At 53.5% G+C, this 27005-nt stretch overlaps 1 pseudogene; it reads left to right on the top strand.

Moving 5' to 3' along the window:
- Window positions 1-9441: 9441 nt before the first annotated feature.
- LOC130042699 (vacuolar protein sorting-associated protein 33A-like) lies at window positions 9442-25385 on the top strand (annotated as a pseudogene).
- The last annotated feature ends 1620 nt before the right edge of the window (window positions 25386-27005 follow it).

Here is a 27005-nt window from a genome sequence, read left to right on the forward strand (position 1 = left end):
CGAGACACGTAAGGCCTCACGGGATGGGGGTGGAGCTGGCCCTTTCCTCCCCAACAAGACCCCAAGTCATCACCCACAAACGGCCTCTCTGGCTTCTGATCAAGCTCTTTAACGGCCATGATCCCAGAGACTCAGACACAAATCTCGGAATCCAGTGGCTTTTGGCAGAAATGCATCCAGACCCTGCAGTAGGTTACTGTCGCTGGGCCATTTCAGGGAGGAAAGGGTGCTGTCCCTCCACCTGCTCCCCCTTGGTGGCTCGGTGGCCACCATCCTCCAGAAGTCATTGGACAGTAAGGTTTGAGCCCTCAGTGATGAGACATGTGGGGCCTCACGGGATGGGGGTGGGACCAGCCCTTCCCTCCCCATCCCAGCAAGACCCCTAGTCACCGCCCACTAACGGCCCTCTGGCTCCCGATCAATCTGCTTACCGGCCATGATCCCACAGACTCAGGAACAAATCTTGGAACCCAGCAGGTTTTGGCAAGAAATCCCTCCAGATTTAATTGTTAAAATTTTGGAATTTCAAAATTGCGCAGCCACTACTACAACCACGCGGCATCATATGTTATTTACAACCAGGAATAGAAAACAAATTGTCTACTGTTGCCTTTTCAGGAGATCTGAGTTTTGGGGTAAAATCCCAAATAATAATAGTGGATCCAGTGTCAAAATATTGAATGTAATCAAAGTAGAGAGAGAGTAATGTGGAAATCATCTCCTCCACAGGTAAGTGGAGGGTGTGGGATGGGGGTATACTAGGGGTTTTGGTGGTGGAGAATGGTCACTGGTGAAGGTACGCATGTTTCATTGTATGACCAAGACTTAAACCCAAAAGCTTTGTAACTGCTATCATGGTGATTCAATAAATAAAATTATAAAAAATGAAAAAAATAAACCACTGGTGAGGTTTAAAGGTAAAAAAACCCTACACAGGGTGCTGGAGAGATAGCACAGCGGGTAGGACATTTGCCTTGCACGCAGCGGACCCGGGTTCAATTCCCAGCATCCCACATGGTCCCCTGAGCACCGCCAGGAATAACTCTCGAGTGCAGAGACAGGAGTAACCCCTGTGCATCGACAGGTGTGACCCAAAAAGCAAAAGAAAAACCCAAAACAAAATCTTTATTGTATTATTGCAAAGCTTCCTAACCAACGTAGCCTAAAATGAATACCTTCAGTGATTCTCCGTAGCTATTTCACAAGAAGAAATTAAAGGGACACCATGCAGTGCAAGCAGCATCAATCCATAAAATCTGGGAAAGAAACTGGAAGTTGCTATATTTTTAACCCAAAATGAACAGATCCAAAGATGTTGATAAGCACCAACTCCTGTACGTTTGACGCACGTGTCCTCAGGTTGATTTTTCTGGAGAAAGAGCTTGAACAAGACCGTCACCTTTAGCCTACATAATCCCAATAGCAGTCCTAGACTTTAGAATCTATGGTAGGGAATTCAAACGGTCTATACATGAATCGTGGTTACTTGGCAGGATATCCAAATATTACATCGTACTGTGTATATTCTGTAATACTACGTTGTAAGTCAGTAAACTGTAGATTGGAGAGAGAGCCCTGGGGCAAGGCTGATGCCTAGCAAGCAGCAAACCCAGATTCTTTTCCCTGGCACTTCCTATGGTCCCCAGCATCCCCTCCAGGAGTGATGCCTGAGCAGAGCTCGGAGGAGCCTCAGCACTGCTGGATATGGTTCCCGAGTCCCTTCACAAATATAAGTAAGCACCCATTTTGTGGAACATAGTATATATGGTCACGGTCCTCCCGCTGTTCATCGATTTGCTTGAGCGGGCCCAGTAACGCCTCCATCGTGAGACTTGTTACTGTGTTTGGCATATTGAATACGTCATGGGTAGCTTGCCAGGCTTTGCCATGCGGGCGAGATACCCTCAGCAGCTTGCCGGGCTCTCTGAGAGGGGCGGGGCGTGCAAAGCAAAACCCCTACCCGCTGTGCTATTGCTCCAGCCCATAATATACACCAGGATCAGGATCAGGATCATCCTGTTGTCCGTCGATTTCCTTGAGCAGGCACCAGTAACGTCTCCTTCTTCCTAGCCCTGAGATTTTAAAAGAGCCATTTCAATGCTCTTTTAGGATTAGGGAATGAGCCCCGTCATGGTTACTGGTAGTTGGCATATTGAGTACGACACGGGAAGTTTGCCAGACTCTGCCATGTGGGCAGGATACTTTTGGTTAGCCTGCCGGGTTCTCCAAAGTAAGAACGCGATAATAAGATGTCATTATTCCGGGAGCTGTGTTTTATAGTCTCTGGATTTTGGCCGTCGATGGGACCAACCTGGCGCTGGCGGCAGCTGGTGTGTGTGGCGTTTACCTACTGGAAGATGGGGAAGGGGTCTGGGTGGAGAAGGCCCAGTCCCGATCTGAGTAGGCTTGGAGACCTCAGCCCCGGGACCCGCATGCCTGGGTTCCTCTGCCAGTTCTTTCATGCATGAGGCCCGTCCGGACGTGTGGAGAGTGGGCCCAGCATGGCTGTGGCTGGCTCCAGAGGTCCTCAGCTGCTATGGCTCTGCTCGGGGCGGGGCGGGGGGGGGAGAGAAACTCAAGGGGCCCCGGTGAGGAGAGCCAGGCGCGGGGGCAGGAGACTCTGCTCAGACAAGAGCTGGATCATCAAGATCAGGCCAGGGCCACCCTGCCAGCGAGAAGCGCGCCCTCCCGTGGCAAATTTGGAGAACTGCAACTCAGACAGGAGCTGGATAATTAAAAGCAGGCCAGGGCCACCCCCCCCCCCCCCAGCAAGAAGGGCGCCCTCCCGTGGCAGTTCGGCAGAACTGCAGCTTAGACAAGAGCTGGATCAAATCAAGATCTGGCCAGATCACCCCCGCCGGCGAGAAGCGCGCCCTCCTGTGGCAGCTTGGGAGAACTGCAGCTTAGTCAAAGGCCGGGGAGTCAAGATCTGGCCAGCCACCCCTGCCTTTGCCCCCAGGTGACCCTTTCTGCCTTGTTTCATCCAGCCCCCCGTGATCTCTTTCTCACCCCCTCACATTTCTCTAACTTTCTTTCAATAAAAACATTTTACTGAAGAATTTTATTGAAAATCTTTTTTCGATAAAAAGACATCAGAATCCTTGCATTACATTGTCGACGTTGCCAGTATCATGGCCATGTTTACCATACAGCCACCAAATTTCACCAAATTTGCCACGTCACCAAGCCCACCAAATTCGTGCCACAGCAAACCAAAACGGAAACGCCCCCCCAAAAAAGCAGTGGCAAATGTTACCAAATTCACCATACCAACACCAGATTCACCATGTGTGTGCCACAGTGTACCAAATTCACCAGATCTGTGTCAAAGCCAACCAAAATCGGAAATATAAAACAGCAGTGCCAAACCTCACCAAATTTTACCACCGTGTGCCAAATTCACCAGATTTGTGCCACATTCAACCAAAACACAAAGAGCAAAATAGTGGTGCCAAACATCACCGAATTTTCCATAACATCACCAAACTTGCCAGATTTGTGCCACAGCCAATCAAAACAGAAATAGCAAAAAATAGCGATGCCAAACTTCACTGAATGTACCAGTTCACCAAATTAACCAGAATTGTGCCACAGCCAACCAAAACAAATACAAAAAACAGCAGAGACAAGCGTCACCAAATTTGCCATAGCATCACCAAAGTCACCGGATTTGTGCCACAGCCAACCAAAACCAAACTACCCCAAAAGCACTAGTGCCAAAGTCACCAAATTTGCCATAGCATTGCCAAATTCACCAAATTTGTGCTACAGTCAAACAAAACGGAAATACCCCCATAATAGCCACGCCAAAAGTCACTAAACTTGCCATATCATCACCAAATTCACCATATCGTCACCAAGAGTCATCGAACTTGTGCATGACTTCATTTTATGCCCGACATCATGATTACCACCACCACCAAAATGACCATGACCAGCCTCAGACCATGATCACCAGATCACCAGCATAATCTGATCGGCAGAGCGTCCCGCCAGTTCTGTCCGCATCACCATGTCACCGTCATCACCGCAACTGCATCCCCAACAATGCTGCCATTTTCACCACCAAAGCATCATCACCACAGCACCATGCGACAGCTATTCCTGCCACCATCACCACCTCCACAATCTTTGGCATTGCCATTGCTGCCTCAATAACCGTCACCATTGTCGTTCCACCAGCTCAGCCTATCCCAGTGCCCCCCATGAGTGTGACTGATGTGCTGGGGGGGTGCCTCCCTCCATGAGTTCCGCTGTGCCGAGATGGATGCCTGTGTGTCTGGGACGTCTCTGCCCCCTGCCAGGCATGGGCACTCTGAGCTGAGGGGTGCGGGCGAAGGTCCGTTTTCTTGCTCTCGGGGGCCTGTAAATGTGGCAGCTGCAGGGAGCCATTTTCTCTGATGATCACTGATGACAGTCCGGTGCTTGCTGGGCTCCAGAACTCTGGGAAGAGAGAGACACACACAGCGAGAGATCACTCACAGGCATTTTGCTGACAGCTGCGTCCCCTGAGCAAAAATGATAATAATATACATATATACATATATATGAGATTGATATCCAAGGCTAGGAAAATGGGGCCAAGAGGACTGGTCAATGGTTGGAAGCTCCCACAAGCATCGGGGACAGAGGGTAGTTAGGATAGAGTAGGGACCAGTCTGGCAATAATGCTTGGAAATGGTTGGAAATCACTTTGGACGGGAACTGGGTGTTGAAAGTAGGTAAAGAGATACACATAATAACCTTTCCATATCTGTATTGTAAACCGAAAGGCGTGTGTCAGAGAGAGGGGGAGAGAGAAAAGAGGGAGAGAGGGGTAGAGAGAGAGCACTGCAGAAAGGAGGAGGGAGAGAGAGGTGCCTTGCCTGTCTGGGGGAGTAGGGAGACCGGGAAGATTCGTGGTGAGCAATGTACACTGGTGAAGGGACAGGTGTTGGGACGTGATATGACTGAAATCCAATCATGATCAACTCTGTATTTCACTAGGATTGAAAAAATTCACAAAGAAAATAACATTTTAAAAAAGACAAAACAAATCTAAGTCAATCGTGAAATTTTGAGCGAGCAGCAGTGCAGTGGGCTGGTGAGCGGTGCTAGCAGAGCCTCACCTGGCAGCTGAGATGGAGTCAGCTCCCACGCTCCAGAAGCTTCCGAAGCTTGGCGCCCTCTCCCTGGCCCAAACTGAGCCTTACTCATCAGCGTTCCTTTGGGGGCTGCAGGGGCTGACGCATATGAAGCATATCCCTCCTGCAAGGCAAATGCCTTAATCCCTGTGCTATTGTAAGGCCAGAGATGGAAATGTAAGGGCCGCCCGGGCTAATAGTCATGAAAGAGTTAAGTGGTAGGAAAGAGTTCACCAGAGAACTGTAAAAGCTGTGAAACTAGAGCTGCAAAAGCTGGCTCAAAAGAGTCATAAGGTAGCTCCCACCTACACCCTGCTATGACCTTGTGGCTGGGCCGGATATGGGGACATGTGCTCAGATGTTCCGAAGAAGTTCATCTTGTCAAGTGTCGTGCTGTTCTTGGTAAAGCTGCAGATTGCTGTACTGTCAGATTCCTTTGTTTACTCTTGGTTATAAAATCCCACTGTACTTTGGCTCGGGGCTCTCTGCCTCTGTCCTGTTTTCGGGACATGTAGTGAGCCCCAGCATGCTTGGACAATAAACCCTGTGCGTGTTGCATGAGAAAGTCTCTTGGAGTCTCCTTCACGGGCGGCGAGCGTCTCGACCCTAACATTTGGAGGTCCCACCGAGATCTGCTCTGCTGCCCCGGCCGTCTCCAACGGGCTCTTCTCGGGGTAAGTAAGGCGCCCCGAAACTGGGAATCGCCATCACGTAAGGCCATCGCGTAAGGCCAGGTCCTGACTGGCATGGTGACTGTCGGTGCGAGGCGTGAGCCTTCTCGGACTGTGGCTGACAGTCGTGTCAGGGAGCCACAGGTCACGCCCCCAGGGGCGCCCTGGTGGTGTGATAAAGGAACTTGGGAATGCCTGGATGTCTCCTAGGAGGCGGGTGCTGCGACTTTGTTGCCAGCAAAGTCAGGGAGGCTGCTAATGGTTTAGTTTCAACATGAGTTTCTAGAGTTATAAAATGGGTTCATCTCAGATGTCAGCTTGCTGTAATAGTTTCTGAGAATGGAGAATTTCATGGGAAATTTCACTAACTATATTGTGAGTCAGCATGTCCAGTGCTTGAAAGTACATGCTACTATTTTGATAACTTTATTCCATGCAAAGCCTTGTCACCAGCCCGGATCTCCAGAGAGCTTTGTACACAAGTGTGAAATCCTTAATGTTGCATGATAATTTTAGGAGTGTTTTCATCTTTTTCCTGGAAATCAAATTTTTAAGACGTCTTCTGCTTAACTTCCAATGTCCAGTGATCTTTTGCCCAGTGAATACACCTTGTAAGAGCTTTAATTGTGAGCATTTTTAAGACTTTTTGAGTCGCTCAAGAACTGATCTAATGCTTTTGAAATAGCACTGCAGAGTACAGTTTTGTTATGTTAAGTGAGATTATTGGTAGCTGTGTCCAAACTTGGGAGATCGTGTTGAACTAAGATCAGTAAAATAAGAGTTCAAACTTGTGGGATGACAGGAATATAGATGTATGTCTTAAGTCAGAAAGATAAATGATGGAGATATTGTCAGCGGGAAAAAGGAAAGGGATCCTGTTAAAGTGAAGATGGTTTTTTACAGGACGGAATGAATGTTAAGGAATGTGCAGAAGGTTAGAGGTTGTCAAACTGTATTGTTATAAGAAAATTTGAATTACACCCGCGGAATTGTTCTAGTGAATTTTTGGTAAGCTCTATGGAAAAGATATTGGACAGATTGGCTAGACTCCTGGTACAGTGCTCTTAGAAAATGGAAGTCAAGGTTTAAACATGATGTCAAATTGTATCCTTTATCGCTACAGATTTGAGCTTCTTTTGACTAGGACCCACAGCAAATGGGTGGATTGCACCTCACCGTGAGTAAGGTGAAATGCTTGCTCTTCTCTTCTTTTATACCTTCAGTATGTTCTTTAATGCTCCATGGGACTATGTTGGTTTGTATGAATCTAGGTAAGTCTTTCCTCTCTGTAATAGGAGTGATCCTTGAGCGCACCGCCAGGAGTAAGCCCCTCACATCACCAGGTGTGGCCCGAAAAGAAAAGAAAGGAAAAGAAAAGAAAAGAAAAGAAAAGAAAAGAAAGAGGCAGATGGGCCTAAGCATATCTGAGCTTTGCTCTGAAGTCTGGGGCCGCAGGGAGCACAGGCTTTGCAGGAGGCAGAGTTCCCTCCCTCCACCCAGCCCCCAGCAAGGAGCCAGGAGTATCCCCAAGGCCAGCCCACTGCCAGGCTGCCGAAGATGGAGGACACAAGGAAGGGAAATGCGTTTCCCATGAAATGTACTGTGCTGTAATTCCCTGTGACACAGCGCACCCACCACCCCACCCCCACTGTCAGTTCTGGTTGTGGGGAGACCCCCCCTCTGTACTCTTGAGTGGCGATTGTCGGGGTCTGCTGCGCGTCCACGGTTGCTGCCCGTCTCAACTCCTTCAATCCGCTCATCCTCCCAGCCCCCCAGAGCTGGTCCCAAATGGTCCCAAATGGTCGGTTCATCCCTGGTGCTATTTGCAGGAGACAGCTCCCAAGTTGGGGGCACACAGACACCAGAGTCTTGTACACAGCCGAGCTGGGTTCAATCCCTGGCACCCCATGTGGTACCGTGAGCCCAGAGCCAGGGTAAATCCTGAGCATGGCCAGGTGTGCACACTTCCACCCTGAAGAAAAAAAACTTTCAGTGAATCTAAGGAATAAATGATGACTTTATTTTCTTTGTGTGTGCGAGTAAAAAAATTTGAAACGTGATCTCAAATATTAACTGTTTCTTCTCCTTATTCATGGCAAGTTGTGTCTGATTTAGAAATCTGAAGACGACTCTATTGTAGCTAATCCCAGGATCTTAATCGCCAGGTAGAGATTGTAAAGGATCCAGGTGTAGGTCTGAGTGTGATGGTAGATAAAGTGCTAAAAGGAATTTGCTCTGCTCTCAGGTTGAAAGCCTGGGAAGGGTCTAGGTCCAGATTCCCTGGGTTCATGCAGAAACCGCTGCCTGCCCCCAAGGGCCTTGGTGGCGTGCAGTGCTGATGGCGGAGGCTGTCTCCATCCTGGGCTCCCACACGGAGGCGCAGAACTGCTGCCTCTGAGCGAGGAAGTCGGCTACACTCACCCAGCCCCTGGGTTTGCTGCGGGTTTTCCCCAGACTGTTGTTATCTCCAGCTTAGCTGCACGCAATGTGTGCCAAAGGTGTGTCTCTGCACTTTGTGAAAGTCAGCGTTTCTCTCGGGAGCTTGTCTCCAAGTTAGGTTTTCAGACAGGCTCAAAACAGGTCCAGCTGCGGAAGGCAGGACCAGTCCTGCCCTGCTCAGACCACTGCTAAAGCCAGAGCGGACGCAGGGGGCGGGGGACTCCTGTTCTGCGTCCCCCACTTCCCTGACAGCCAAGGACAGATACCAGAACCAGAATGTCAGGAATGGCCTTTGGTCAGGAACTCTGCGGGGCCGGGAGGCAGTCTCCACGGTCCTGATCTCACTGTGGGTGCTGATGTCTGGCTGTCTCCGCGCTCACACGCTGCCGTGCTCACCTCACCCTCTCTTTTCCCTCCCACTCCTGCTTCCTTTGCTCTCTTTGTGTGTCTTTGATGGTAAGACTAAAGAAAGTCTATCCACGTTATAATAAATAAATTTCATATATATTTTTTAGTAAACCAAGTTGTTGTATATATATATTTTTTGGCTGCCTTCATCCGTCTGTGTCTTGCTTTTGTTTCGTAAAATACTCTCGACAACAAACACAACACTCACACACGCACACGCACGCACCCTTTTAGATCAAGCCACAGCAAAGAACTTCAGTGCCAATTTAGTTCTCCTGGATGTATTTGCATTTCTCTTCCTGTTTCTAATATTTGGTTCTTGTTATTTGCATTTTGAAAGGTTGCCCAGTAACACTTTAAGGTGTTTGCATCATGACTGATTTATTTCTTATGTAAGTCGTATGGAAAGAATCTAAATAGTGTGATCCCTTGGGAAAGGTTTCTGGCCCCGGAGACCTCCCTTCCGGCTCTCCTCCCTCTGCTGTTGCTCAGGACACCAACTCTAAAGCGTGTGGCTTTAAAGGGGCCCATGTATTTGTGACCCGGGCATCGGTAAAGAGGCCCGATGTCCTCTAGCCACTTGTGGCTGCACGGTAGAAGTCAGAGCTGAGAGGAGACCAAAGGAATTAGCCGTGAGGACTGGTCAGCAGGAGCAGCTGCCGGGGTGTGTTTGGCCGTGTCCATGTAGGGGTCGCCACACATGCCCTGTCATGGACAGCCGGCCGGGGGATTGTGCAATGTTCCAGGCTTGTGTCAGGAACACGCCAAGGAAGCTGCCCTCTCCTCCTGCCTCAGAGCTCATGGCTCAGGCAAGTTGGATTGTCCTGACCGAAGAATGGGGCTCTGGCACTGGAGCGACATTCCAGCGTGGAGAGCATTTGCCTTGCACACGGCCAACTGGGTTCGATCCTCGTCATCACATATGGTCCCCCTGAGCACTGCCAGGAGTAATTCCTGAGTGCAGAACCAGGAAGAACCCCTGAGATCTCCCGGTATAACCCCCCTTCCCCCAAAAAAATCAGAATCTGCTCATCTTCCTTAAACCCCTTCACTTTGAATAAACATTCAAAATCAGATTTTCTAAGTGTGTGTTAGATTTAGAGCAAGGAACTCTTAAAATAATCTTATGGTGGCATCAGTTACCAAATAAGTTTGTTTTGCTTTGCTTTGGGGACGCAGATGCTCTGCAGTCATTCCCGCCTCCAGAGACCATGCAGTGCTGGGGACCAACCCAGCTCTCCTGTCTGTGAAGTGTAGACCCCAGTCCAGCCCCCAAACACATGCCATAGGAAAGTCAAGATTCCTGACCCACGGGGTTGCATCAGAGATTTCCTTTCCTCTAAAACCCTCTTATTTCCTCCTAAACAAGATCCTATTTCCTAGCGAGGTGTTACTCATGTAATAGCTTAACTGCACTGAAGTCCACCCTTTCTGGTGTACGTCCAGCCCTTGGGGTTGAATTCAAGAGATCTCTGTTAGTCTCAGATTCTTTTCTTACTACTTAATGATCTGGAGTGTAAGTGTGAGCCACACACTGAGATAAATACACACTTTTCTTTTCATCTCTGTGAGAATTTCAGTTTGCCGTAAACCCATGAGAATTCTGTAATGTGTGTGCAGATATCTTGGATCTCACTAACCAGACGTACATTCTGCCATTTCTAACGTGGGCCTCAGTCTCCGATTCCTCCTGTCAGTTTTTGGAGGGATCCGACCCTCGGAACATGCTCCTCGTTCACCCACTCACCCGGGGACCAGGGAGACTCAGCTTGTTGCTGTAAGTTATGCCTCCTTCACTGTGTCACCTGCCTGCATCACTGGTGCTATGGCCCAGTGCATGTGATCTAAACATGCATGACCCAGTGCCGCAAGGTGGATGGAGGGAGTTCCCATTGGCCCTCCCGACTTCTCCCAGGGCTGCACATTCCTTCCGTCCCCAAGGCACACAGATTTGAACCAGTTAGTAGGACATGAACATCCACAGCTGTCCTGGACCCCAGACTTTAATGAGATCCCCCACTTCACACGCACCTCTGTCTCTCTCCAAATATGCATCCCAGGAGCCACACTTCTGTCCCCTCTCATGTCTTTTCCAGGCTGTGGCATTGCCCAGTCTTGACTGGCCATCCGTCCCCGCCCTGTGCTCCCCCACACACGTCCTTTTGTGGTGTAAATGCTCTCTCTCTCACACACACACTCACACACAGTCACACACACACCCGTTGGGTTGTATCTATTGTGTCTTTGCTCCTTCTCTGTCTTGCCACCCTCTCTCCCCAGGCCAGGTCCTCCATCTCCGCCTCTGCAAGCCAGCCTTGAGGCGAGTCTGGCCGAGGGTTTAAGAGCAACTCACTTTGGTCCTCTCCAGAGTCTGGATGAAAATCATTCTCTGTTGGATTAGTCTGAACAATCTTTGCCCCTGTTCTGGCTCAGAAAGGTTTCAAAAACACGTTCTCCGAACTTGCTGAAAGTTACTGAAATGAGTGAGAACCAATGGATACTCCCAACATAAAGCCGCTCTGCAAGACATTCGTATAATTGCTTTGCATGTGTGTGTGATTTAATTGTTGTCATAGCTTGGTAATAATTTATTCAAGAAATAGCACTTCAACCTGGGATTACCTGTTCAAAAGAATTCTTTTTGGGGGAGTGGGGTGTGGGTGCAACAAGTCCTTTTTTTTCTCTTTCTGTTCTCCATCTCCCAAAGTTATTAACTTGTTTCTTTAAATTCAAATGGAAAGAATGATACGCAGGTTCTGGCATGTACACATAGTCAAACTTTTTCTCCCTCATAGTCAGTAAAATTTCACTAAACTTCTGCAAGCATCAAAGCCTCGGCCCCTACCCCTGCAACAGTCCTGGGAGCCGTTGAGCTTACGTTCTAGGGCAGTTGTGCACTGGCCTCTCTCTGGCTTGATTTCTGGCATTTTGAACTCTTTGGTCTTTTAGAGAATCCGTGTTCATAAGAGACCCCGATAAAGAGAAAGCTTCCCTGCAGAAATCCATCAGTATTACCAGTGCCTTGCTCACGGAGAGGGACACAGAGCTGGAGAAGCTGAGAAATGAGGTGGAGCCCCGGCCCCGCCCACGTGGACCCGAGCCACGCCCATATCCGCCCAGGCCACGCCTACCTGGGGCCGAGCCACGCCCATCTCTCTGAACCACGCCCACATTGGCCTGAGCCACGCCCACCCCTAGGGCCTGGGGTGGGTTAGTCGGGGCTGGGCGGAACCAAGAGGCGGAACCCCGGACTGGAAAGAGGCAAGGGGTCCCAGGCCGCTTCCGGCTTCCGGCGGAGGCGTGACGTCACGATGTTCACGTGACCCACGCATCACGTGGCGGCGGGGCTGGGCGGCGCCGGGGCCACACCTGTCCTCCGCGCGGGAGACCCTGGACTCCCTGCGAGATTCCCGGGCGAGTGCGCGGGCAGCGAGGGGAGGGCCCCGGGGCGGGCGGCGGCCTCTGGAGCCGGGGGCGCCCCCAGTGCAGCCCGAGCGAGGGGGCGTTGCGCTCCCGCCCTGCGGCCCGGCCCTGGGAGGGAAACGGGGCGACTCGAGTCCTGGGAGGGAAAACGGGGCGACTCGAGTCCGTCTGGCAGGCCGAGCGCAGCCCCGCGTCCAGGCCCTCCCCGCTGTCCCGCGACAGGACAGGGGCCTGCCCGGCCCTGTGTGGTGACAGGACTCGGGGTTCACCTTCCATGCGAGTCATTGCATGTCTGGGAGAGGCCTCTCTGCTCCTTCTGTTCCCAGTCAGCAGTGCGGAAGCGTTGAGGAAGCGGCTTGGTCACCCCAGATGAGGGTAGGGGCTGTCTCGGTCACACCCAGGGTCGCTCCTGGCCCTGCGCAGGCGGGGTGGGGCCATCCCAACAGACAGACCCGAGACAGCTCGGAACCAAGGGCCCCACATCCCCCCGTGGATGCTGCATTCACATCTTCTCTCGCGCCCTGAGCCAGGACGGCCCCCGAGCCGGCATCCCGGCGGGGGTAGCCACGGCTCTGCTCACCTGAGCTGCTCGCAGTGGCCCTCACTCCGGGTATTCTGCTCGAGGGACCCCAGAACATGGGCACTCTGGCGTGTGTCATGTGAGCACTCAGATTGGGTTCGGCGCGCTGAGGGCGTCACCCAGCCCGATGGAGTTTGCCAAGGGCCCCGGAGCCCTCACCAAGCCTCTCTGAGGCTTCCTTGTGTGAATATGAGGGACCTTCCAGCCCTCACAGGACGGAGTCTGCTGCTCGGGTCCGACCCCCCCCACACACACACGGAGCCCCCCGCAGTCAGCTTCATGGAGTAGAGGATGCCAGGGGTCGGGATCTGTGTGCAGGGACGGGCTCGTCCGTCTGTCTGTTCACTGTCCCTCTACGAGACAGTCGGCAGCTGAGAGGAAATGCCTGGCGTGACCAGACCTGCGGGGGCTCCCTCAGGGGCTTTGCAGACTCCGGCCCTCAGCTTCCTGTGTTGACTCACGGTTCTGCTGAGCCATATGGTCCCCAAAGCACCACCAGAATAATTCCTGAGTGCAGAGCCGGGGTATCCCCTGAGCCTCGCCAGGTGGGAGTTGTTTGAGGTGTCTCTGTAGTAATAAACCATTTTTTAAAATGAATGTTTTGTTTGGGTGCTCAGGGCTGGGCAGGGCTGGGCAGGAACCGGCTTTGCTGTCCGCAGGCAGACACAGTTCCAGCTCTGAACAGTCTCCTGGGCCTCTGAGCAGTTTGAAAGATGCCCCCTAATGCTTTGCTTCCCCTGAATCTTCCTCTCTGCTCTGCTCCAATGAGGAATTTCTGGTCCTTTTCTGAGGACTCTTTGGACATCCCGACCAGGATGTTTTGGACTGAAGTGTCCCAGACTTGGAACCCCAGACTTGACAGAGACATCCTACAGGACCTTTGGCGATACTGTGCTCACTCTGGGCCAGGCTCTCTGGGAGGTCTCCCTCTGCACCCCGCCCCCAGTCTGCACCCCTCGTCCTCATGCCTTTGGGGTGCACGCCTGTTGGCCGCTTCCTTAGAAAGGGTCAAAGATTCCACGATGAGGGGCTGGAGCAATAGCACAGCGGGTGGGGCGTTTGCCTTGCATGTGGCCAACCCAGGTTCGATTCCCAGCATCCCATAGGGTCCCCTGAGCACCACTAGGAGTAGTCCCTGAGTGCATGAGCCAGGAGTAACCCCTGTGCATTGCCGGGTGTGACCCAAAAAGGAAAAAAATAAAGAGAGTCCCGCGATGGGCACCAGCAGTGCCGCCACATCAGGTGGAGTGCAGGTGAATCACGTTGCGTGGTTTCCCTCCTCTGCTCTCTGCACTTGCTGGATGAAAGGATTGAGGCACAGGAGTGATCTTGAGGCCCCGCTGGGGACCGTGTGTGCTCTGTCAGCCCTGCTGAACCGCCCGGCTGGGGGCGCGTGCGTGCTCTTCCCTCTTTCTGGGCCAAAGATGTTTCTTTTTGTCTGTGTGTTAAATGGACCTTGTGGCTCTTCTCCGAGACCGTGTCCTCCTGTCCCCTGTGACACTCGCTGCTGTATGTGGGAGAGGCTGCCTGCCCTTCTGCAAGCCCAGCGTGTTCTGCTGTGTGGTTACGTGGGCATGCAGAGGCCAGCCTTTCCTCGCCTGCCCAGCGATGCTCGCCCCCAGTACAGGCGCTGTCTTGGGGCCTCGGTGCTGACTCGCAGAGCCTGTGCCCACGCGCCCGGCCCTCTCCCACAGGAGTGCTACCTGGACAGCGACCAGACGAGCCTGTACCACGCGGCCAAGGACCTGATGACGCTTCAGGCCCTGTACGGGACCATCCCCCAGATCTTCGGGAAGGCCGAGTGCGCCAGGGTGTGCCGGGGCGGGGAGGGGGGCCTCTCTCCTGCGGGTGGAGATTGGGGCTCCACCTCGCAGTGCTCTTGGCTCTGTGCTAGGGCCAGCAAACTGAGGCTGTCTGCGTGCAAGGCGTGACCCCTGGTCCCTTTGCTGTCTCCCAGCCCTCTTTCCTTTTCTCTTTTCTGTTCTTTATCTTTTCTTTTCCATCCCTACTCTCCCTCCCTCTCTCGCACTCTCCCTCCTCCCACCCTCTCCATACCCAGCAGTGCTCGGGGCTCACTCCTGGCAGGGTTTGAGGGATCGTACGTGGTGCCAGGAATTGAACCTGGGTCAGCCACCTGCAAGGCAAGCATCCTACCCACCATACTGTCTCAGGCCCGTCTTGTTTTATTTTATTGTTCGATTTTTTCCGTCTTATTTTTAAATTTTGGATTGCCGGGCTCTTTTTAGCTTCATTTAAAAATCCGCCCATTGCTAAAAAGGCTCTGCCTGGTTCTGTACTTTGTTTCCAGCAAGTGGCCAATATGATGATCAGGATGAAGAGAGACTTTATAGGAAGCCAGAATTCAGTATTTCCTGTTTTTGATAACCTCTTGTTGCTTGATCGAAATGTGGATTTATTAACGCCCCTTGCGACTCAGCTGACATACGAGGGACTCATCGATGAAATTTATGGCATCCAGAACAGTAAGTGAAGTGACATCAGTTACTAATAGGTTAGCTGAGTAAAATCAATCTCAAAAGTGTCTGTTTTCGAAGGTGCGGCCTTTGTGTGTAAGTCAGAATATTTGAAAATGTCAGGCACTGACTTTCAGCCCAAGGTTAAAGCGAGCTCGAGCCAGGACACCATCGGGGAAACCGAGGCGAAGGCCTTGTGCAGAGGGCCATGCGGTGTGCAGCCCCGCTGCTTGGGGCCGCCCAGGGAGGCGTGAAGAATAGAGTGTTTCTGAGGGGTGCCTGGGTCCAAGGTCAGGGGGGTTTGGCCCCGGATGTTAGATTCTGTAGCATTTCAGATCTGAGAGGGGGCTAGGAAAGCTCACGGGGCTAGTGCCAGGCGCACAGCCAGCGCTCAGTTCCATCCACACTCCTGCCTCGTCCAGTGAGCACTGAGCCGGGAGTAGCTCCTGCTGGGATACAGTCTGAGAAGTTTCCCACAGTCTGATTTGTGTCTTTTCTTCAGAACAGGGAGCCCTAGGCCTCAAGAGGGGTAATTCCGGCGCCTTCAGGAGTGGCCCTGGTTGTGGGCTGGGGAAACAGCCCTGGGGATGGAGCCCCAGTCTGGAAGGACGGGGATGCAGCTAACTGCATGGGGTCTCTCTGGGGACACAGAGCCCTGCAGCCGCTGAGTGCTGGTCGAGTCCGGACAGTGCTGTCTGTCCAGTGTGCCAAGCTTGTTATTGCAGAGTGGATTGCGATGGCTTGTGTGTGTGTGTGTGTGTGTGTTTCTGCAGTGGTGAATGTGTGGCTCAGTGATGGCGGCCACGGAAGCAGAGCAGGACCACATGTGGAGGCATTTCCACACAACAACCCGTTTTCCTGCTCTTTAATGATTATGAAGGTGTTTCCGGTTTGTTTTTTACCAGTTGTTCCGAAGGATAACCTCTTAAGTTGTTTCCTTTTGTGGGGACAGTCGTAAGCAGTGCCCAAGGGGCCGTGGGGCTGATCTCGGTGATTTTCTGCTCTGTGGGGCCAGTCTGTGGCCCTGGAGCCACCAGGGCTGTGCCTGACAGCAGCTGGGGGTGATGCCACACACACAGCCCCTCCCCAGACTCCTGCTCCGAGCTGTCCTGGCACGGGAGCACCCTGTGTGAGGGGTCCCCACCTCCTGGTGCTTCTGCAAGTCTCGGGGGATCTGGCAGAGGTGCTGGGGTTGGGGGTGCGGAGGTGTGAGAGATGGGACTCGTGGGGTGCCTCCGGGAGGAAGGAGTTTCGGGAACTCACAGTCTCTTCACATCACACACTTCCTGCTGATCAAACATTTAATTAAGGGAGAGGGCTGGAGTGATAGCAGAGCGGGTAGGGCATTTGCCTTGCACGCGGCTCAGCCCGGGTTCGATTCCCAGCATCCCATATGGTCCCCTGAGCACCGCCAGGAGTAATTCCTGAGTGCAGAGCCAGGAGTAATTCCAATGCATCGCTGGGTGTAACCCCCCCAAAAGAAACCGTTAAGAGAAATCTGAAAAACAAGGGGAAATTGGGCTTCCCCATAACCCCCCAGCTCTGCGCCCGTGGCTGGACCGAGGGCGATGGCAGGCCCGTGCAGGAGCTGCGTGCAGGCTGCCTGGGCCAGCGGCTGCCCCTCAGCTTTGAGCTGGAATGCGAGGTCTTGCCGACCTCGTGTATCTCAGCATGTGCTCAGGCCCCGGGTCCCGCGGCCACCGTGGCGTGCTGTCTCCAGACGCTGGCGCCCGGGCTGTTCGGAGGGGCTTAGGATTTGGAAAGCACCGAGAAGTATTTTCCTTCCGTCGGTCTCTTTCTCTCCCCACATTCTCCGATGCAGGAGTTCTTGTTGCTTTATGATTCTCAGCTCCACCCCACAGTGCTCAGGGCCCACACGGGGCAGTGCTCAGAGGAACAGACAGCTGGACTTGAGCGTGTGCTGCCCCCGATGACCCGTCTCTCTGGACCCACAGCAGTGGAGCTGATTGTGTGTAGACACGTCGGGATTTGTGTTGAAACCGGAGATGTTTTTTTGAAAGGAACCAATTTGGAGCTAGAGGCAGAGCAGCAGTTAGGGTGAGTTTGGTCCCCAGGACCACATATGGTTCCCCCAGACACTGCCAAGAATAAGCCCAGAGCACAGAGCCAGGAATAAGCCTTGAGCACTGACAGGTGTGGCCCAAAAATCAGAGAAAGGAAAAAGAAAGGAAAGAAGCCGTCGGAGCTGTCTCCCGCCCTCATGCACACTTCCATGCTGAGGTGATTCCTGGGATCTTCTTTTTCTTTTTCTTTTTCTTTTTTGAAGAGTATCTTGCCCGCACGGCAAAGCCTGGCAAGCTACCCGTGACGTGTTCGATATGCCAAACACAGTAACAAGTCTCAAAATGGAGACGTTACTGGGCCTGCTTGAGCAAAATCTATGAACAATGGAAGGACAGTGACAGGGGTCACACTCGGCAATGCACAGGGGTTACTCCTGGTGCTGCTCTCAGGAGTTACTCCTGGCGGTGCTCAGGGGGCCATATGGGATGCTGGGAATCGAACCAGGGTCTGCCCGGTGCAAGGCAAACACCCTCCCTGCTGTGCTATCACTCCAGCCCCATCCTGGGCTCCTCTTGGCTTGTTGAGATGTCGGTGTAGACTGCATGCACATGCACGCGCCAGCAGGACAAACAGTGGGCCGCACTGGGGCATGTTTCCTCGGGTGGCCCCATCCTGAGTTCGGTTTGGGCTGGCAGTGGCAGGAGGCGGCCCACGGGCCAGGCCAGGGAAGCCGTGCGTGAAAAGTGTGAGCGTCCTCCGCTCGTGCACAGCTAGTGACTCAAAGCCCAGTGCTCTCCCCTGACAGGAAGTCTCTGGAGTCTCACTTGGGGTGTCCCCTCCCGTGCAGGTCATGTAAAGTTGCCGCCCGAGAAATTCGCCCCGAAGAGGCAGGGTGACGGGCAGGACCTGCCCACAGAGGCCAAGAAGCTGCCGCTGAACTCAGCCGAGGAGCTCCACGCCGAGATCCGAGACTGCAACTTCAACGCCGTGGGCGCCGTGCTCAGCAAGAAGGCCAAGGTCATCACGGCCGCCTTTGAGGTGACTGGGGCCTGGGGCCAGGCGGCAGGCGGGCTGCGGGCGCCTGGGGAAAGGTGGTGCCAGGCCCTCTCCTGGTGTCAGGTCCTTTGCCAGTCACCGTCCGCACTCCCTGTCCCTCCCTCCTTCCTCCCAGCCGCTGGCGGTGGTGGCATCTCCGCTAGCTCCTGCATCTAGGGAATCCGGGATCAGCCCGAGCAGGCTGGGAGGGTGGGTGATACTGAGAGCACAGTCCCCGGCCCCCAGCTTCCTTAGCACCTCGCGCCCTCCTGCTGCTCTTTATTCTGGGTTCAGGTCACTTTTGAAACCTGAATCAGTAAAATGATAGAAGCTGAATTTTTTAACTCTGGGGAAGTTTTTAAAAATCACTTTTTCCCTTGAAGGATGGATTTCCTGATTTCATCTTTTTTAGGAGTTATCTCTACTGTATCAGTATTTGTATTTCTTTGGGTTTTTTTTTTTTTTTGAGGGGAGGCACACCCAGAGGTGCACAGGGCTAAATCCTGGCTCTGCGCTCAGGGATCACTTCTGGTGGGCTGAGGCAACCCCATGGGATGCTGGGGATCGAACCCAGGCTGGCCGCATGCAAGGCAAGCACCTCGCCACTGTTCTGTCACTCTGACCCCATGGTTGTTGTATTTCTGAAGTTGCTTTTGTTCACTTGGGTTTTGTTCCTCAAATTTTTATTTCCTCACCGTGACTTATAAAGCTATGGATAAGAAGTGTCGGGCATTCACTGTGCCAGCTCCGAGCTCGCCGTGGTGTCCACTTCCCTCCCTTCCCGCTGCCAGTGCTCAGGGCTGGCTCCTGGCAGGCCTCGGGGTTCTGTGGGGAGGCCGGGCACTGAGCAAGCGCCTCCCCCACTGTATAGCTTGGACCCAGGAAACGTTTTACACTTAATTTGCTATTGTTGAGGTCTCAGGCTATACGAGCGTTAGCTTTTGTGGCTTCAAGGCAGTTTGCTGAGCTCCACATCCCTGGCAGGGACCATGCAGTGTCAGGTGTGGCCTGCGTGGGCCCTGGGCTCCCTCCCTGTCCACATGGTCTCCCAGTGCTGCAGGATGTGGCTGTCGCAGTCCCTGGACCCACCAATCTGCCTTTTCTATTTTCCTGTGGCTGTGGGATCTGGTTATAGCCTAATTCGTTTTGTGTCCGTTTCTCACACTAAAAATTAATTTGGGGGAGCCGGAGGGATAGCACAACGGGCCAGGCGCTTACCTTGCATGCAGCTGACCTGGGTTCACTCCCCAGCATTCCATGTGGTCCCGGTGCAGGCCAGGAGTGATCCTTGAGCTCCAGGCCAGGAGGAAGCCCGGGGCACTGCCTTGCACGTGATTCAAACATGCCCTGGGCAACCCAAAGACCCAAACTCTTAAAAATGCACTCTTGGCAGCCAGGGCTGGGGCTGAGGCACATTGTGTGTGTGTGTGTGTGTGTGTGTGTGCGTGTGTGTGTATGTATGCGAGGCCCTGAGTGCGCGAGGCCCTGAGTGCTGTCCCCAGTACTGTCGTGACCTTCTCCCCTCCCTCAGGAAAGGCACAACGCCAAGACGGTGGGCGAGATCAAGCAGTTCGTCTCCCAGCTACCCCACATGCAGGCGGCGTGGGGCTCCCTGGCCAACCACACCTCCATCGCCGAGCGCATCCAGGATGTGACGAGTGAGTGCCCTGTCCCGGGCTCAGGCTCAGGGTGTGTCACTGGCTCCCTGCTACTTCTGGGGGCCCCGGCTACTGTTTCACTTGTGCATTGTTCCCTGTGCCAGCCGCTGTGTCCTCGCAGAAATGTTCCGAGTGTGACTGTTGGGTTCTGCGGGGTCAGGTGGTGCAGCAGGGCTCTCCCAGGCTCTGGGTGGCGCCAGCACTGCTTCGCCAGACCTGGCACTACTTGCTGAGTTGGTTTCAGTCGGATGTTGCAAGGAGCTGGAGTAGGAGCGGTACTGCAGTGCCTGGCACACAGCCGGCCCGGGTTGGATCCCGGAGTCCCATATGGTGTCCGAAGCCTGCCAGGAGTGATCCCTGAGCACCACCGGGGGTGGCCCCCAAACGAACCAAAGTAAAATGCCCTTGGAAATTGCTTTAATTAGTGTGAAGGGGAGCTGCTAGGGCCCACGCCCCGGGGCTCTGTGTCTAGGCGCACCTCGGGGCACAGGCCGTCAGCCTCACTGTTTTGGAAGGTGCCTTTCCCGGTGATGACTTAAACTTGGTGCTTGCTTGCTACTTTGCATGCCTCCGGGAGAAATGAGCATTTATCCCACTTCTGAGATGCTCGTGTGTGAATTATGTTTCAGCGTCTGAAGACTTCTTTGATCAGTTAACCGTGGAGCAGGAGTTGATGTCTGGAATAGACACCGATAAGGTACGTGAACACTAAAACCGTTTTAGCCGATAGTTAACCGGATTGGCAAACAGAACTCGAGGTAGCAAAGGAATCGCTTTGATTCCCGTGTCTGGCCTAAATATCTGTCAGGGCAGTGCAAAATGTGCGGAAAGAGATTCTGCCAAGGGATAGGTTTCTGTTGACCGGGGGTGGTGTGTGTGTGTGTGTGTGTGTTCCATTGTGTGTGTGTTCGTGCATATGTGTGTGTGTTCCATTGTGTGTGTGTGTGCATGTGTTCCATTGCTGTTTGCTGTCCTCAGAGAAACAAGACCCAGCCCTGAAGCCCAAGACTATTGAAGCCCATCACAGATAATTTAAGAGCGTGGGTTGTATGATCCCTTTTTCTGTCTGCCTGTCAATAAATCCTGCATTGTCACTTGCAGCAAGCAAGCGCCCAAATTCCCCACAGTCCCTGCTACTTTACTGATGCGGCTCAGGTGTCGCTGACAAGTGGGACATTTGCACCCACCCGCAGCCCCTGGAGCTTAGGTTGTCCAGGGAGTGTAGGCAGGAGCGTGAGTCAATCTCCAGCCTCTCCTTGATCGGGCCTCTGAGGGGCCCAGGAACGCCCAGGCCTGCAGGCCCAGACCCGGCGCTCACGCACAAACCTGCCATGACTCTACGTCAACAGTTATATCGAGGACTGCATCTCCCAGAAGCATCCACTCATCAAGGTGCTCAGGCTCATTTGCCTGCAGTCGGTGTGCAACAGTGGGCTCAAGCAGAAGGTTCTGGATTATTACAAAAAAGAGAAATTCTCCAGGTCAGTGTTTCTAAGTGACTCATTTGCCAAGGGAGAAATTTTTTTAAAAGGCCCTTGGTCTTGCACGTGGCCCACCTAGGCTCGATCCCCGGCACCCATATGGGTCCCCTGAGCCCCACCAGCACTGATCCCTGAGCACAGGAAGTGCGGGGGCAAAAGCAAACAAAACAAAGGAGACATCTGGAAAATAGCACGTCAGGAGGTGTGTTTGGCCTCCTTTTCCTACTCAGTTATTTCAGTACACTGTCATCTATCTTCCTTACCTTGGGCCCATGCATTCTGGCTTTAAAGTGAAAATGTGGGGTCCAAAGAGCTCGAAAGGGGCTGCAGCAATAGCACAGCGGGTAGGGCGTTTGCCTTGCACGCAGCCGATCCTGGTTCGATTCCCAGCATCCCATATGGTTTCCCGAGCACCGCCAGGAGTGATTCCTGAGCGCAAAGCCAGGAGTAACCCCTGAGCTTCGCCGGGTGTGACCCGAAAAGAAAAAAAAACAAAAACCAAGAGCTAGAAAGGGGTAAGGCACTTGTCTTGCATGCTGCCGGGTATGACTCAAGAACAAAAGTATCAGAATGAGAGTGAAAATGTTCGCTCCCTCTTCGGAAGTGGGAGATCTAGCAGGCTCCCCAACTTCTCTTGCAGACATATGGCTACGAGCACATCCTGACGTTACAGAACCTGGAGAAGGCCGGGCTGCTGCGGCCCCAGCAGGGGGCAGGAACAGCTACCCCACCTTCCGGAAGACCCTGCGCCTCTGGATGGACGATGTGAATGAGCAGGTGAGCCAAGTCTTCGAGCACACGCAGTCACATGCACGCCATCTAATAGGCGAGCCGAGCCTTCACGCACATGCACGCGCGCCAACATACACACACAGACACGTACATAGACACACACACATTTCCCCAGTGGTGTGGCATTCTGCTGGTGGGAAGGCGCTGCCCTTGCAGAAGCCAGGACTGAGTGGGGCTTGTTGGGGGACACTTTTTGAAGATGGGGGCTGGGGGTGGGAAGAGGGGGCCCTTGTCCACTTAGGCTTCAGGGCGGGGGAGGCTGGTCAGGACTCAAGGAAGCCTCTGGTCAGCGAAAAGGCCAGCCTCAAGTAAGAGGATTGGGGACCAACACAACTGACTCACCGTGGGCAGTTGGGGCTGCTGGACTCAGAGTCACTGAGAGAGAGGGGGGTTTCAGACTGGGGGTCACTGTGATGCTGGGTGCTGTCACTCTCACCCTTGGGAGATTTGGGCGTGGCTGTGCCCTGGGGCCTCGCCCCCGGAAGAATGCCTGAGAGTAGCTTGGCTGGGCTTAGAGCTCTCCACATTCCGTCCCCCCAGTGGGCCAAGTTTCCATAGGAGAAGTTTCTCACCAAATCGATGAACAGTTTTTCTTCTGTGGGGGTCGGATGGAATCTTTCCCGGGCAGACAGTTCAATGTTCAGACCCAGAGGTGCTGGGGTTTGGCCACGCCCCTGCCCTCTGCACGGGCTGCCGGGCACTGGCACCTTCCAGCACACAGGGGCACCAAGCAGCTTTCTGAGATTGGTTTGAGACAGAAGGACTCAGGGCCAGGAGAGGTGAGGGCAGAGCCATGTGTCAGCTCTGCACCACCAGGTCTGATGCATAAAGCTGTAGGGGCGGGGGTGTGGGGGAGAGAGAAGGAGAGAATAGAGAGATTGGGAATTGGGTAGAGGGTGGAGATGGCAGGGCTCAGCGGGGTAGGCTGGAGCACACTGTGTTCCTCCCCAAAGTCAAATCCAGGACGGCAGCGTGGAGGACATTTGCCTTTAATGCGGCCAACCCAGGTTGTGATCCCTGAGTGCAGCACCAGGAGGGAGCCCTGAGCACCGCAGGGTATGGCCTCCGCCAGAGAAAAAAAAAAGATCCCATGGCCCATTAGGCAGAGAGGAGTTGGTTGACTCCAGGTGTCCCTCTCGAATCCTCCGCAGAACCCCACGGACATCTCGGCTATGCCCCCCTCAGCATGCGGCTGGCCCAGCTGCTCTCCCGGCCTGGTTGGCGCAGAATCGAGGAAGTTCTGCGCATTCTCCCGGGCCCCCACTTCGAGGAGCGCAGCCGCTGCCCACGGGCCTGCAGAAGAAACAGGTTTGTGAGGGATTTTGTTTTCGTGACCCGCCTTTCCCCTTGATTGAGTCTTGGCAAGACCTGAAGACTCTAATCTTACATTCTCATTTTCTAGAAATACAATTGCCTACATTTTTCATTCAAACTCTTGAGGTTCTGCAGTGTGACCTCAGGGCTGGGTGCAGGGTGTGCGGGAAATTCTGTTTCTCCCACACGCCCGTCCCAGCCTGTTTCCTACTGGTTATTTTCAGCACATATTTATTTGTTTGCTTTGCTTTGGTTTTTGCTTGGGGTCTCACCTGGTGATGCTCAGGAATTACTCTAGGGGGTTCTCAGGGGTCCATATTTGACTCTTTGATGCCAGGGAAGCACCTTTGCACTGAACTATATATCTGGCCCCCCGGAGTTTTTCTTTTTTAAATGTTGTCTTTTTCTGAAAGATGGATTTTTGTTTGCAAATATGATTTTATATGTTTTGTTTACTATCTTTATGACAGTGAGCACTTCTGAAATATTTCTCTTTCAAAGTGTCAGCTTGGCTCTTAGGGGCGCCCGGGCCAGAACTCTGGCTCTTTCTTCTGTGCGGTGAGGTTTCTCCATGCTTAGTCCCTTAAGACAATCTCTGGACCCAAAAGCATTGATTTATGTGAGATTTCAACCAGATGCTTTTCCTATGACGTGTTCTTAGCTGTAAATAGGGAAAATTGGGCATGGCTGGAGTTCTGGCAGGCCGAGTGAGAACACCCCCCCCCCGCCCCCAAGTGGGTAACCACCACCTAGAGTGTGCGACCCTCAGCCTCAGCGAGAAAGGGAGGGAAAGGGAAAATAAATACCGAAATGAAGGGGAAGATGCAAGGGGGAAACACATCAGCTTGATAATGTCCTCTAAAAACGGCATACCAGGGCCAGAGAGATAGTAAGGTGGGTAGGGCACTTGCCTTGCCCCTGGCAGACCCGGGTTCGTTCCCTGGCACTCCATATGGTCCTCCAAGCCCCGCCTGGTGTTACCCCCAGTGCCAAGCCAGGGAGTCAACTTGAACCCGTGCACGACCCCAGCGCCCCCGGTGCCTGCCTGCGCCCTCTGCACCCTCTGCCATTGGAAGCTTGTGCAGGTGTGTTTGAGACGCAATCTCATTTCCCTGCGTTCTTGGCCATGTGAGTTGATTTGTGGTACTGGTACTGCTGGTCTCAGGACTTGACCTTTTGAGAACGCAGGTGCATCACCAGATTTCCGGGCACCCTTTCCCCTCAGCATGTTGGTCTCAGCAGCACCTTAAGAGAAAGAACCTGGGGCTCGCTTGTGTTCTGGGATGCTGTCACCCAGCTACCCATGGGTTTGCTCACGTCCCTGGGCTTCGGCCTGTGGAATCCAGAACTTTCCTGGGATCCCCCGATGGTCTCTCCCCACCCCAGTCTTGGAGCAGGGAAGGGCTTGCATGCCCTTGTGTGGTGACAGGACAGGGGCCTGCCCGGCCCTTTGTGGTGACAGGACTCGGGGTTCACCTTCCATGCGAGTCATTGCATGTCTGGGAGAGGCTTCTCTGCTCCTTCTGTTCCCAGTCAGCAGTGCGGAAGCGTTGAGGAAGCGGCTTGGTCACCCCAGCTGAGGGTAGGGGCTGTCTCGGTCACACCCAGGGTCGCTCCTGGCCCTGTGCGGGCGGGGTGGGTCCATCCCAACAGACAGACCTGAGACAGGTCGGAACCAAGGGCCCCACATCCCCCCGTGGATGCTGCATTCACATCTTCTCTCCCGCCCTGAGCCACGATGGCCCCCGAGCCCGCATCCCGGTGGGGGAAGCCACGGCTCTGCTCACCTGAGCTGCTTGCAGTGGCCCTCACTCCAGGTATTCTGCTCAAGGGACCCCAGAACATGGGCACTCTGGCGTGTGTCATGTGAGCAGTCAGATTGGGCTCAAGGCGCTGGGGGGCTCGCCCCGCCTGGTGGAGTTTGCCAAGGGCCCAGGCGCCCTCACCAAGGTCCGTCTCTGAGGCTTCCTCGTGTTAATATGAGGGACCTTCCAGCCCTCACAGAACGGAGTCTGCTGTTCGTGTCCGATCCCCCGCCCACACACACACACACACACACACACACACACACACACACACGGAGCCCTAGGGGCTTATAAAGAGGAATTACAAGGGCTGGAGCAATATACATTGGGAGGGCATTTGCCTTGCACGAGGCTGACCCAGGTTCAATCCCCGGCATCCCATGTGGTCCCCAAAGCACCACCAGAATAATTCCTGAGTGCAGAGCCTATCCCTTGAGCCTCGCCGGGTGGGAGTTGTTAGAGGTGTCTCTGTAGTAATACGCCGTTTTTAAACATGAATGTTTTGTTTGGGTGCTCGGGGCTGGGCAGGGCCGGGCAGGAGCCGACTTAGCTGTCCGCAGGCAGACACAGTTTCCGCTCTGAACAGTCACCTGGGCCCCTGAGCAGTTCGAAAGAGGCCCCCTAATGCTTTCCTTCCCCTGCATCATCCTCTGTGGTCTGCTCCAATGCAGAGTTTCCGGTTCTTTTCTGAGGACTCTTTGGACATCCTGACCATGGTGGCTTAGACTCAAGTGTGAGGCTGCACCCCAGACCTGGCGGAGCCATCCTACGGGGTCTTTGGGGATGTTATGCTCACTCTGGGCCAGGCTCTCTGGGAGGTCTCCCTCTGCACCCCGCCCCCAGTCTGCACACCTCCACGGTGTTATCTTTTTATTGTTAATTTTTTCACCCGGAGAGGCACGGGGGTTATTCCTGGCTGTGCACTCAGGATTTACTCCTGCCGGTGCTCAGGGGACCATATGGGATGCCGGGATTTGAACCCAGGTTGGCTGCATGCAAGGCAAATGCCCTCCCCGCTGCACTATCGTTCCAGCCCCGACACTAGAAGCTTCGACCTGGGGATCCTTGTTCCTTCAGCTCTTTTGCATGGAAGGGCGGGTGTGAGTCAGACCTGAGCGGCTGTGAGCGTTGGGGGGATTCCATGGCATGTGGGGTGTCCGTGAGTTTTCCGAGGCATGTGGGGTGTCCCCTGGCAGGTTCTGCAGGGCAGCTGGGACTGGGACCCAGGTTAGGCCAGAGACCGGCCTCACCTCCAGTCACCTTCTCTCAGTCCTGTTTGCCGGCTTGCTCTTCTCTTCGAGCTCTTGCTAACTCTGATTTTTCCCCCTGACACATAAAAATTTCCTCTATCTGGATATTTTGAAGTTAAATGCCAGCGTGAGGCGGGTGACGGGGCTCGCTGATGACAGTGAATAGATGCCGTTTGCATATGTCCTGTGCCTTCAGGCTGTATATAGTCTTGAACTGTGTCTGCAGCTTGTGAAATTTTGTTTGGAACGGAAGACTGATTTTTATGTAACTTCCTGATAGAATGTCGTGCGGTGCTGCCCGAGGGGTAAGGGGTCCTCGGAGTCCTAAGGGGGGAAAATGACCCAAATTGAGGTGGTTCCTGTGTGCCAGTGTCCCATCACGCCACTCCTTCCCAGGGCTGGTGTTTCCCTGTCCAGAAGACGCTGGACATACGTGAGCCAGAGCTCTAGCACGGAGGAAGCATTTGTGCTGTGGGATGAAATAGAACTGCCTTCGGAACCCCCAGCTTTGAGTCAAGCTGACATTT

The sequence above is a fragment of the Sorex fumeus genome, unplaced genomic scaffold, assembly GCF_029834395.1.
Source record: "Sorex fumeus unplaced genomic scaffold, SorFum_2.1 ptg000108l, whole genome shotgun sequence".
NCBI classification, from domain to species: Eukaryota; Metazoa; Chordata; class Mammalia; order Eulipotyphla; family Soricidae; genus Sorex; species Sorex fumeus.